Below are 9,911 nucleotides of genomic sequence, written 5' to 3'. Positions count from 1 at the left end.
CTGGCATCTTAGTTTGGACTCGAGAAATACATTCTATTTCAAACTGCAAGCTGACAAGAGTGAAAAAGTACTAACATAGAATCAATGTATGGTTGTGTATATTTAATCCTAATAGAGTTTGAATTGATTTTGGGGTTCAAAGAGACGACTCGGGTTTTTGAGCTTTTGGTGAATTGTGATTCGATTTAATGAGACGATTTTTTTAACTTCACCAAAGTTAATAAAACTGGTACTACTCAGTTTTGTTTACATGGAAGAAAAATTATCGGTTCTTTAATTTTTGGGGTAGCCTTGGCTTTGGGACTCTATGTGACAAATCACTGGATTTGACAATAATGGTCCCCGTTAATTTCAATCAGCCTACCCTAAAGTGCTCTTTTAATATTAACTGTTTAACATGTTCCAATCAATATTGTTTTTTCACTGGTTCACAATGAAAGAATGGCAAAATGTTTTTTAAAATATTACTTATAAAATTGTGAATTCATTAGTTGGGAAAAAAAAGTATCGAATAGTGACCCAAGCATACAAGTAGCCAATTAAGCGATTCAATGCTGGCAATTGAATGTTACTCGACTGAGGGTTTTGCATTGGTGTGGCATCGGGGAAATTGGTGACGACAGAGGGTGCTTCATGAAGACAAAAATAGGAACGATATACAGAAAAAATTGAGTCTAAAGTATTGTATGTAGTTTTCAGTGTACTAGTCAAAAAAACACCTATGCCAATCCTACATTTTCATCTAGAGCTACGAAATTTTTGGGGCCAAACTTTCCAAGTTGAGATTTGTGTTTTTTCGCTGTAGTTTTCAGTGCGCTGACCTCAATATTGACATCTAAATTGTCCCCGACCCAAAATTTTAACACCAGACCTATAATTTCATCCCCTATTGGGTCATTTTGGACCAAAATTTTAAGTCAAGGTTTATATTGTTTCCTGCAGTTTTTGATGTGCTGAACTTAAAAAAGACTTCCAAAATTTTCTCAGACTCACACTTACCCGAATTTGGACCAATTTTGGACCAAATTATTAAATCGAGTTTGACGTTGATCCCAGCAGTTTTTGGTGTGCTGATAACGAAAAACACTCCCATTTCAACTCCAGACTTATTTTTCATCCAAATTAGGTCATTTTGGACCAAAATTTTTAAGTCAAGTTTTATATTGTTTCCTGCAGATTTTTGGGGTGCTGAACTCAAAAAAGACCTCCAAACTTTTTTCCCCGACTCACATTTAAACCGAATTTTTACCAATTTTTGGGCCAAATTTTTTTAAACGAGTTTGACGTTGATATCAGCAGTTTTGGTGTGCTGATAACGAAAATCACTCCCATTTCGACTTCAGACATATATTTTCATCCCAAATTAGGTCATTTTGGACCAAAATTTTCAAGTCGATTTTATATTGTTTCCTGCGATTTTGGGTGCTGAACTAAAAAATGACCTCCAAATTTTTCCCCAGACTCACATTTACCGAATTTTGACCAATTTTGGACCAAATTTTTATATTGAGTTTGACTTTGATCCCAGCATTTTTTGGTGTTCTGATAACGAAAATCACTTCCATTTGTGCCCCTGGTCTAAAGTTCACTCAATATGAGCCCATCATTGCACATTTCGTCTACTCAAGCAAAGTCCAAAGTGCACAAAGTATGTCAATTCGCATCGCTCAGCCACACTACGCGCCCAGACTAAACGGCGCGTACCCCTAGTGTAAAGATTGCCTTTTTCTGCCGCTTTTATAGTCTTTTTTGGAGGGTATGACCACATGCATGGAGATAGAAAGCTGAAGTTTGGTGTATAGTGAGTAAAGGACACTAACTACCCTGCAAATTCTCAGCCAAAGGGACCAAGGCGTTCAGGTACCCCACCTGAGTAACGGGCTTCGCAATCGCTCAGCCAACTGGTCAATTCCGCAACTCAACTGCGTTGTAATTCTACTAGGTGTTCCTGTAAATACATGTGAACATCATGCCCAAAATGACGTTTTACATTCAACCATTTGAATTCCAAATTTAACAAGAGCTGTTTCTTCTTCAAAAGGTGGGGGGTTTTTCTCTGAAAAGCTGCGACTTTGCGTAATAACAACTATTTCAATGTAAAATCGGGGTTGCAATTCATTTACAACTACTTGTAAGTAGATGTAATTTTCAGATCAGTTACTGTTGCATAATTAGCCGGTGTTTTCTCGTAACACGTATGATTAGTGAAATTAGCGAGCTCGGCTAAAGCATTTCTGCCATTTTCCACCAGACAACTAACTATTATTACTTTTGTATGTTCAAAAGGAAAACAATGTTAATTTTGTACTACTTTACTTGAAAAATTTATCTCTGTAAAATTAGGATACTTGCGTCGTAAAATAGTAACACACTTTGTGACACTTCAAGGTGAAAATTTAAAACTTTTTGGAACAGTGTTGCAGTGATCCTGACCGCTTTTCTCTTTTCTTCTGGCGTCGCCATGTCTTTGCGTTGCAACATTTGCTTGGAGAGGTTCGACAACGGGGAGAGGCTGCCCAAGTGCCTCCCCTGCGGCCACACGGAATGCCTCAAGTGCCTCAAGGAGTTAACGAATCTCCGGTGTCCGGAGTGTCGACGGGTAAGTTGAACTCAGTAGCACGGTCACGGTGTTAGTTTGCTTGAAAACCCCGAATTTCGAATTATACATTTGTTTACATGAGATATTTGATGAAAAATGGTTCCAGCCCGCGAAAAAAAAAAACTAAAATTAGAAAAGCCCATGTATTTAAATTTTGGGAAAATGCAGAAAATTGACACGGGAGTGCGCAGTTAAACTCGCTTTTAGTTTGACCCGGGTTCTAATCCTGGCGGAGAATTTAACGACCACTTTTTTTTGTTTAAGTTTTGATTTGGTTTAAAGAGGGTGCTGATAGCAAAAATTTCATCCGTTTTTACAACAAGGTTAAGGGGGCACGCACACCATAAAATCCCTTCCATTTTAGTTTATCTTATTTTTCTGCTATTCATCCCAAGTCAAACGCGGCAAACCCCACCTTATAATTCCAATAACTTTGGCTTGTGCACATTTTTGAAGTTCCTAAAAAGGTAACTGGGTTTGCATATCTTACCCCAATTGTTAACGTTTAGGTGCTTCACTTAGAGTTCAATGATAAAACCCTCAAACCACCCAAAGGCAGTTGGAAAAGGGAAACTATGTTGGCGGAATGAGCACCGCCAACGCGGTTATTTTTAAAGTTTAGGTGAAGTTAGATAAGGCATTGGTTGGTCGGGACGGCGCCATAACTTGTTTGTCGTTTTGCAATATTTTCGGCGGCCGTTCGGGCCGTGTTGGCTTGAGTGAAGGGATCCCAGAGTGACCTATGCTCGGTCACGCGGACGGCTCTCCGCGCGGCAGGGTGTGCGTCACGCACAGACTTTGAACGAAGGGCTGCCTCGCGCTGGAAGCAGCGAGCAGCGAAAATCCCTTCACTGAGGCCGGCACCGATGGTTAGCGTAAGGGAGTTCGCGCGCGGTGTCGTGGTAGCGCTGCGTTATCAGCCAGAGTCGAAGGGCTGGAGCGCGGTGCTCCGGGGCACTGCGGGGACAGTCGGAGACGGAGAGTCAGAGAGTGTAGTGGTAGTCTGCTAGTGCTGGAGTAACCTTGTAAGAGTTTGTGAAAATATACATGAATTTTACGATCAACGTCGTTTCGTTCTTCACGAAAAACACCCAACACTGCGGACTCCCCGACAACTATTTTGTGCGCAAACCGAACTCAAATATGGGGCATTCCATGCCAGTCCGACCACTTTCGTAGGTCACTATCTCGGAATCCGATGCAACTTTTTTTTCCAAGTAGTACTTCATGAGAAAACATACTGTGCAAAATTTCAGGCCGATCGGACCAGTAGTTCCTGAGATACGGGCTTTTCAATTTTTGCCTAAACTGTTGTTTGAGTGGTTTGGGTGAAATTGCTAGTTTCCACATTTTCCGTCCGTGATATGTTGCTAATGGAGCTATGGCGTTTCTGAAGATGTTTTCTTAAAGGGAAAACTATAAGGATTCAGAATCTGTAATCGAATTCGAGATCCGAGTCCCGAAACGGGGCTAAAAATGGCAAAAATCACAAAATTTTCGGTTTTTTTTACACAATTTTCAAACTTATAATTTCCCTATGTCCATATCGTGAAAACCAAAATCTAGTAGCGCAAAATGTAGATCAAGACGTGCCCTATCGAGCTGCGAGACGAAAAAAGGTGGGGTATGGGTCTAACTTCGGAGCAACAGCCTCTCAAAAATTGTGTTTTAGACCTAAAATTGTAATTTTGCTAAACGTGCTCTGCAGTTAGTTTCCTTCTTCCCCATCCTAGGCCATTCGTTTCTTCGTGCAGAAATGGTCCGTCTCTTCCAAATGGTGAACCAGAGCCTAGTTATGACTATCGTAGAGCCCGAGAAGTCCTGAGGACTGGCCTAGCCCCTGCAGGTTGGGCAACCCACCCGGCGCAAGTGCGTCGAAACAAGTGTTGCCTACATTCCAGGCGCTTGGCTTCGCACACCTCTGCCTTGCGATGAACGAGGGTGCCCCCTTCCCCCAGCCCACGCACACACCTACACTAGGGTGTTCCACTCGGTCGAATTTGATACCCACGGCATGTTTTTCTGAAAGGCCATAACGTAACTTGAATTTTGAGCCCTCGATGAGCGGAATCGGACAACGCTAAGTGACCGCGCATCGAACATAAAGATTTTTCAGCCACCTCGAAAAACGCGCGCGCCGCCGGACAAAGGCAGGCCCCGCGCCGAGCCGGTGCAATGGATTCACACCAGACCTTCTCAGCGTCGTTCACAAGGGTCCATAGTAGGTGCCTATTAACATTTCGGACCGGCCGTTACCATTGCGGCGAAGGTTAGGTTACGCAAAGTCTGAACTTCGTCCAGCCGCCAAACGGTTTGAGCCAGTGACCCCTAATTTGGCATACATCGAGTCGGTCAGACTAGTAACAGATTCAAAAACTTCCGGTCGAGTAAATACACATCGATCCCCGCGAAAACGCTTTAGTTTTACCAGTGTGGTGGGTGCAAAACTGTGGTTACCCAAATTTACCACACGTGATGATGCCGTCAAAACCCCTTAAAATCAGTGGTCAGCAAAGTACCACATAAAATTCATTCATACACAGCACATAAGTGCACTGCCAATCCAAGTGTGAGACAGTCTCACACTATTTAGTGCGAATCACGATGTCTCACGCTTACAAGTGTGAGCCACGTTTGTCCCACGCTTGCAAGCGTGAGACATCATTTGTCTCACACTTACAAGTGTGAGACACGGTTCGTCCCACACTTACTGCCTATGGTTCCCTGTGGTTTAATGCCACAGGACCCACGCTCGTAAGTGTGAGACAAACAGTGTCTCACGCTTGTAAGTATGAGACATGCCGTGTCTCACACTTGCAAGTGTAGGACACGCGTGGCTCACACTTGTAAGCGTGAGACATCGTGGTTCGCACTAAATAGTATGAGACTGTCTCACACTTGGATTGGCAGTGTGGTCAGTCCTCCATACCTCATAAAAGGGTGGTCTTGACCACGCAATACATGAGGTAACGGCTAAATTGAAGGCTTGTACACCATTTTTTTCAGGGGGTGTAATTCTTACACCCGTAACGATTTTGCTTTTTTTTTCATTCTTAAGGTTAATTATAAAAATCAAAAACCACTTAAAGGATTAAAAGAAATGTGACAACAAAATTATTTACTTTAACTTATTTTGTCTCCCCACCTCCGTATCCCAGGTCAACACACTGTGGGAAAAAATCACAGTAAATCCTGTAGTGATTAGTACAGCTGTCACTGTAGTTCAGAGTACAGGATTTACTGTACTTTTTTAACAGGATCTACTGTACTTTGTACGGGATTTACTGTACCACAGGGGCGGAGTACGGAATATCCTGTACCAGGTACAGTAGATACTGTAGCCAGGCACGGTAAATCCTGTGTTCTGAACTACAGTAAATCCCGGCAAAAAAATTAACGGGATTCACTGTGTTTTTTTCGCACAGTGCATAGGTGGTCAAGCCCCTCTAATTCAAGTTCAAGGCTTCCATCATGGGCACCTGGGACAAACGTTCCTTCCCTGCCCAGTGGAGCGGCCCATAAGCGCGCGCGCGTGAGAGAGAGAGAGAGAGAGAGCTGGCACTACAACACTGAGATCGAAAGTGTGGTGAATTTACCACATGTGGCTTTGGTCAGACCTAAAATGTGGTTATCTCATTCTAATTCTGCCACACGTACAAATGTAGTATAAATTACACCCCGTCAAAAAAAATGGTGTACAAGCCTTTAATTTAGCCGTTACCTCGTGTATTGCGTGGTCAAGACCACCCTTTTATGAGGTATGGAGGACTGACCACATATGTGCTGTGAATGAATGAATTTTATGTGGTACTTTGCTGACCACTGATTTTAAGGTATTTTGACGGCATCATCACGTGTGGTAAATTTGGGTAACCACAGTTTTGCACCCACCACACATAATCTGTAGTCTGTACCACACTTCGAAGGACAGTGTAGCACCGTTCACTGTTTGGTATCGTTGCACGCCCCGTGGTAGTGGTGGTGAATGTCTGTGTAGGTGTGTGTATGGGCTGGGGGAAGGGGGCACCCTCGTTCATCGCAAGGCAGAGGTTTGCGAAGCCAAGCGCCTGGAATGTAGGCAACACTTGTTTCGACGCACTTGCGCCGGGTGGGTTGCCCAACCTGCAGGGGCTAGGCCAGTCCTCGGGACTTCTCGGGCTCTACGATAGTCATAACTAGGCTTGGTTCACATTTGGAAGAGACGGACCATTTCTGCACGAAGAAACGAATGGCCTAGGATGGGGAAGAAGAAAACTAACTGCAGAGCACGTTTAGCAAAATTACAATTTTAGGTCTAAAACACAATTTTTGAGAGGCTGTTGCTCCGAAGTTAGACCCATACCCACCTTTTTTCGTCTCGCAGCTCGATAGGGCACGTCTTGATCTACATTTTGCGCTACTAGATTTTGGTTTTCACGATATGGACATAGGGAAATTATAAGTTTGAAAATTGTGTAAAAAAACCGAAAATTTTGTGATTTTTGCCATTTTTAGCCCCTTTTCGGGACTCGGATCTCAAATTCGATTACAGATTCTGAATCCTTATAGTTTTCCCTTTAAGAAAACATCTTCAGAAACGCCATAGCTCCATTAGCAACATAGCACGGACGGAAAATGTGGAAACTTGCAATTTCACCCAAACCACTCAAACAACAGTTTAGGCAAAAATTGAAAAGCCCGTATCTCAGGAACTACTAGTCCGATCGGCCTGAAATTTTGCACAGCATGTTTTCTCATGAAGTACTACTTGTAAAAAAAGTTGCATCGGATTCCAAGATAGTGACCTACGAAAGTGGTCGGACTGGCATGGAATGCCCCATATGTCATAAGGGGGCAGTCTCGTCCCTGGACCCTTTTTAAGGGGGTTTTCCCCCCTCTTTTGATGACAATGATTTTTTTAAATATACCTCTCAGAGACAAACAGTAAAAACCAAATGAAACAACGGAATATTTACAACATTTTCAAAAAAGAAATATTTTGTTTTGTCTCCAGTTGTAAGGGAGTTATAAGGAATACAACAACACCTCTCCATTTTCACTGGTGTGCCCCCTTAATATCCCGTAAGGGCCCCTTACGGACAAACGCGAAACGGGTCAAAGTTGCCGATTGGTATTGTCAGTTCTCCTATTTTGAGTGTTAATTTTTCCGCATATGTTCTTTGCAGGAGCTGGTCGGGCCTGTTTGACGCTTTGCCGAACAACTACTTCGCTTTGAGTTTCGTCGTCGAAAGGGAACAGCAGAAGCGCGCTGATCTGAGGTGAGGCGTGGCGGCGTTGCCAAACTCGTCACTTTTTGCCCGTCCCGTATCTCAAGGGGTCCTATTCAAAATACCTTTTCTAGGTGTTCGCGTGCAAAGATCCTCATACATTCTTATACTTCACGCCGAGAATCATTAGTCAGCTGGGCGATTCCATGCCAAACCAACAGACTCTTGGAATTTCATCTTTTCGATTTGGATGAAACTTCTTTTAGGGGTAGGGGCGAGGGTAATGACGTCATCATGAAAGGATCCCATGTCTAGGGATTTTGCGGTGTGCGTCCGCCTCGTTAGGCTGTTAAATCATAGCGAAGTTTTCACTTTGGTCAGAATAATTCTGATTAAAACTTCGCGGAATGAAAATAATTTTTATACTATCTTTGTTTTTCTCCGTACCTACTGAAAGTTACAAGAGTTTTTCCGACAGTCGTTCATGAGGTTAAAAGAGCAGGGGAACATGATGGAAATAGTTTCGAGACGATTGGATGAAGTTTTGATGTCGCTTTCTCCATTTGAGGGGGTAACATTTTTCCGAAAATTCGCTGTTTTCAAAATAGCTTATCTTTGATTTTGATGTGACTTTCCTCACATGATCCTCTCACACACGGGAAGAAAATCCTAAAAGGATTTGGTTGGCCCTTGGCCCACCGTAAGTTTTGTTTCTGGATAAGAATAGACATAACAATTTGGCCGTTTTATCCTTTAATTCTCGAACCAACTTTCTCAGTTTGCGTCCAAGCTTATGACATGCGGGCACATAAATTTTGTCTTGTCGAGACGAATCCGTTGATGTATAGAAAAGTCATTTGGAACAACTTAGAAAATTTACCCTAGTTGCCCTCAAACTGAAATAGGGTGCAAATTTTCAAAATTGTCCAAAATGACTTTTCTATACACCAACGGATTTTACCAACTGAAAATATACTGAACGGGCCAAAGTCGCCGACTTGGTTGCCGATTCGTCCACTTTTCTGTTTATTCTAAACTTCGCCTAGAGAGAAAAGTATGGTTTCATGAAGCTATGACATCTCATGCATCCCAGAACCTTTCAATGTGGTGGGCTTCTTTAAACGCAGTAATTCTCGTTTAAGTGAAAATGAGGCAAATGTTGTTCGATTCACAGGCTTTAAGGGGGGACCCTGGTGAAAATATCGCCAAAATTCCAATAAATTGTATTTTCAAAGTTCATAGATAAAAATGTGCATAGAAGGTTTCAGATATAACAGGTTGAACACCTTTAAGCTAAGTGGGTAGTTTCTTATCATTTGGAAGGAAATAACATTGAGATCAGTTGTTGTTGGCTTCTACGCTCAACTTAACAGCTTTGCTTAGTCGACAAAAATTTTGTCGTAGGAAAGACTTCCTGCGTTCCTGGTTGACACCTACATGAGTCGTCTTGCATGGACTCTATTCATTGATGACTTGTCGACAAATTTTAGTGACGGAATCTTGATATCAGCCCTACTTTTTTAAAACACACTAAAAGTTTGAAAAAAAAGGAAAAAAATCAGTTTTTTTTTTAATGTTAAAATTTGAAAACTCATATCTCAGGACAGAAGTTGAATTTGAAAATTCCGTCACTAAAATCTCTTCTATACATCTTAAGGATAACTCAAAAAAATTTTCAACACTTTCCGTCCCAATGAAGACGCAGAAAGATTTTTCCCCAACGCTCCAAAAAACACTAAAAAGCTACTTTTCTCAGAGACCGTTCAACATTTTGGATTGAATTTTGTTTTGGGAACTCACTATAATGAACCTAATAATTGAGCAAAGTTTCAACAGGGTCCCCCCTTAACGTTTTGGGTTGCATCAATTGCAAGTTCAGTCCCGCACCCTCGTTCTCAGATGACCTGAGTCCTTAAGCGATCATGTGGTCTGAGCCGCTGTTTCTCGGTGTTGTGCAGGTTGTGGTGCCAGGACGACGGCAAGCTTGCGACCGACGAGTGCGTGGACCTGGGCCACTCCGTCTGCACTCTCCGCAAGCTGCGCTCGGAGCAGGCGGCGCCGCGGCTGCAGCAACTGAGAGGCGCTGTGTCGGGGGCGCGCGAGGG

Source organism: Thrips palmi, unplaced genomic scaffold, assembly GCF_012932325.1.
Source record: "Thrips palmi isolate BJ-2018 unplaced genomic scaffold, TpBJ-2018v1 HiC_scaffold_6, whole genome shotgun sequence".
Classification (NCBI taxonomy): Eukaryota; Metazoa; Arthropoda; class Insecta; order Thysanoptera; family Thripidae; genus Thrips; species Thrips palmi.
Note: the sequence above shows the minus strand (reverse complement) of the source record.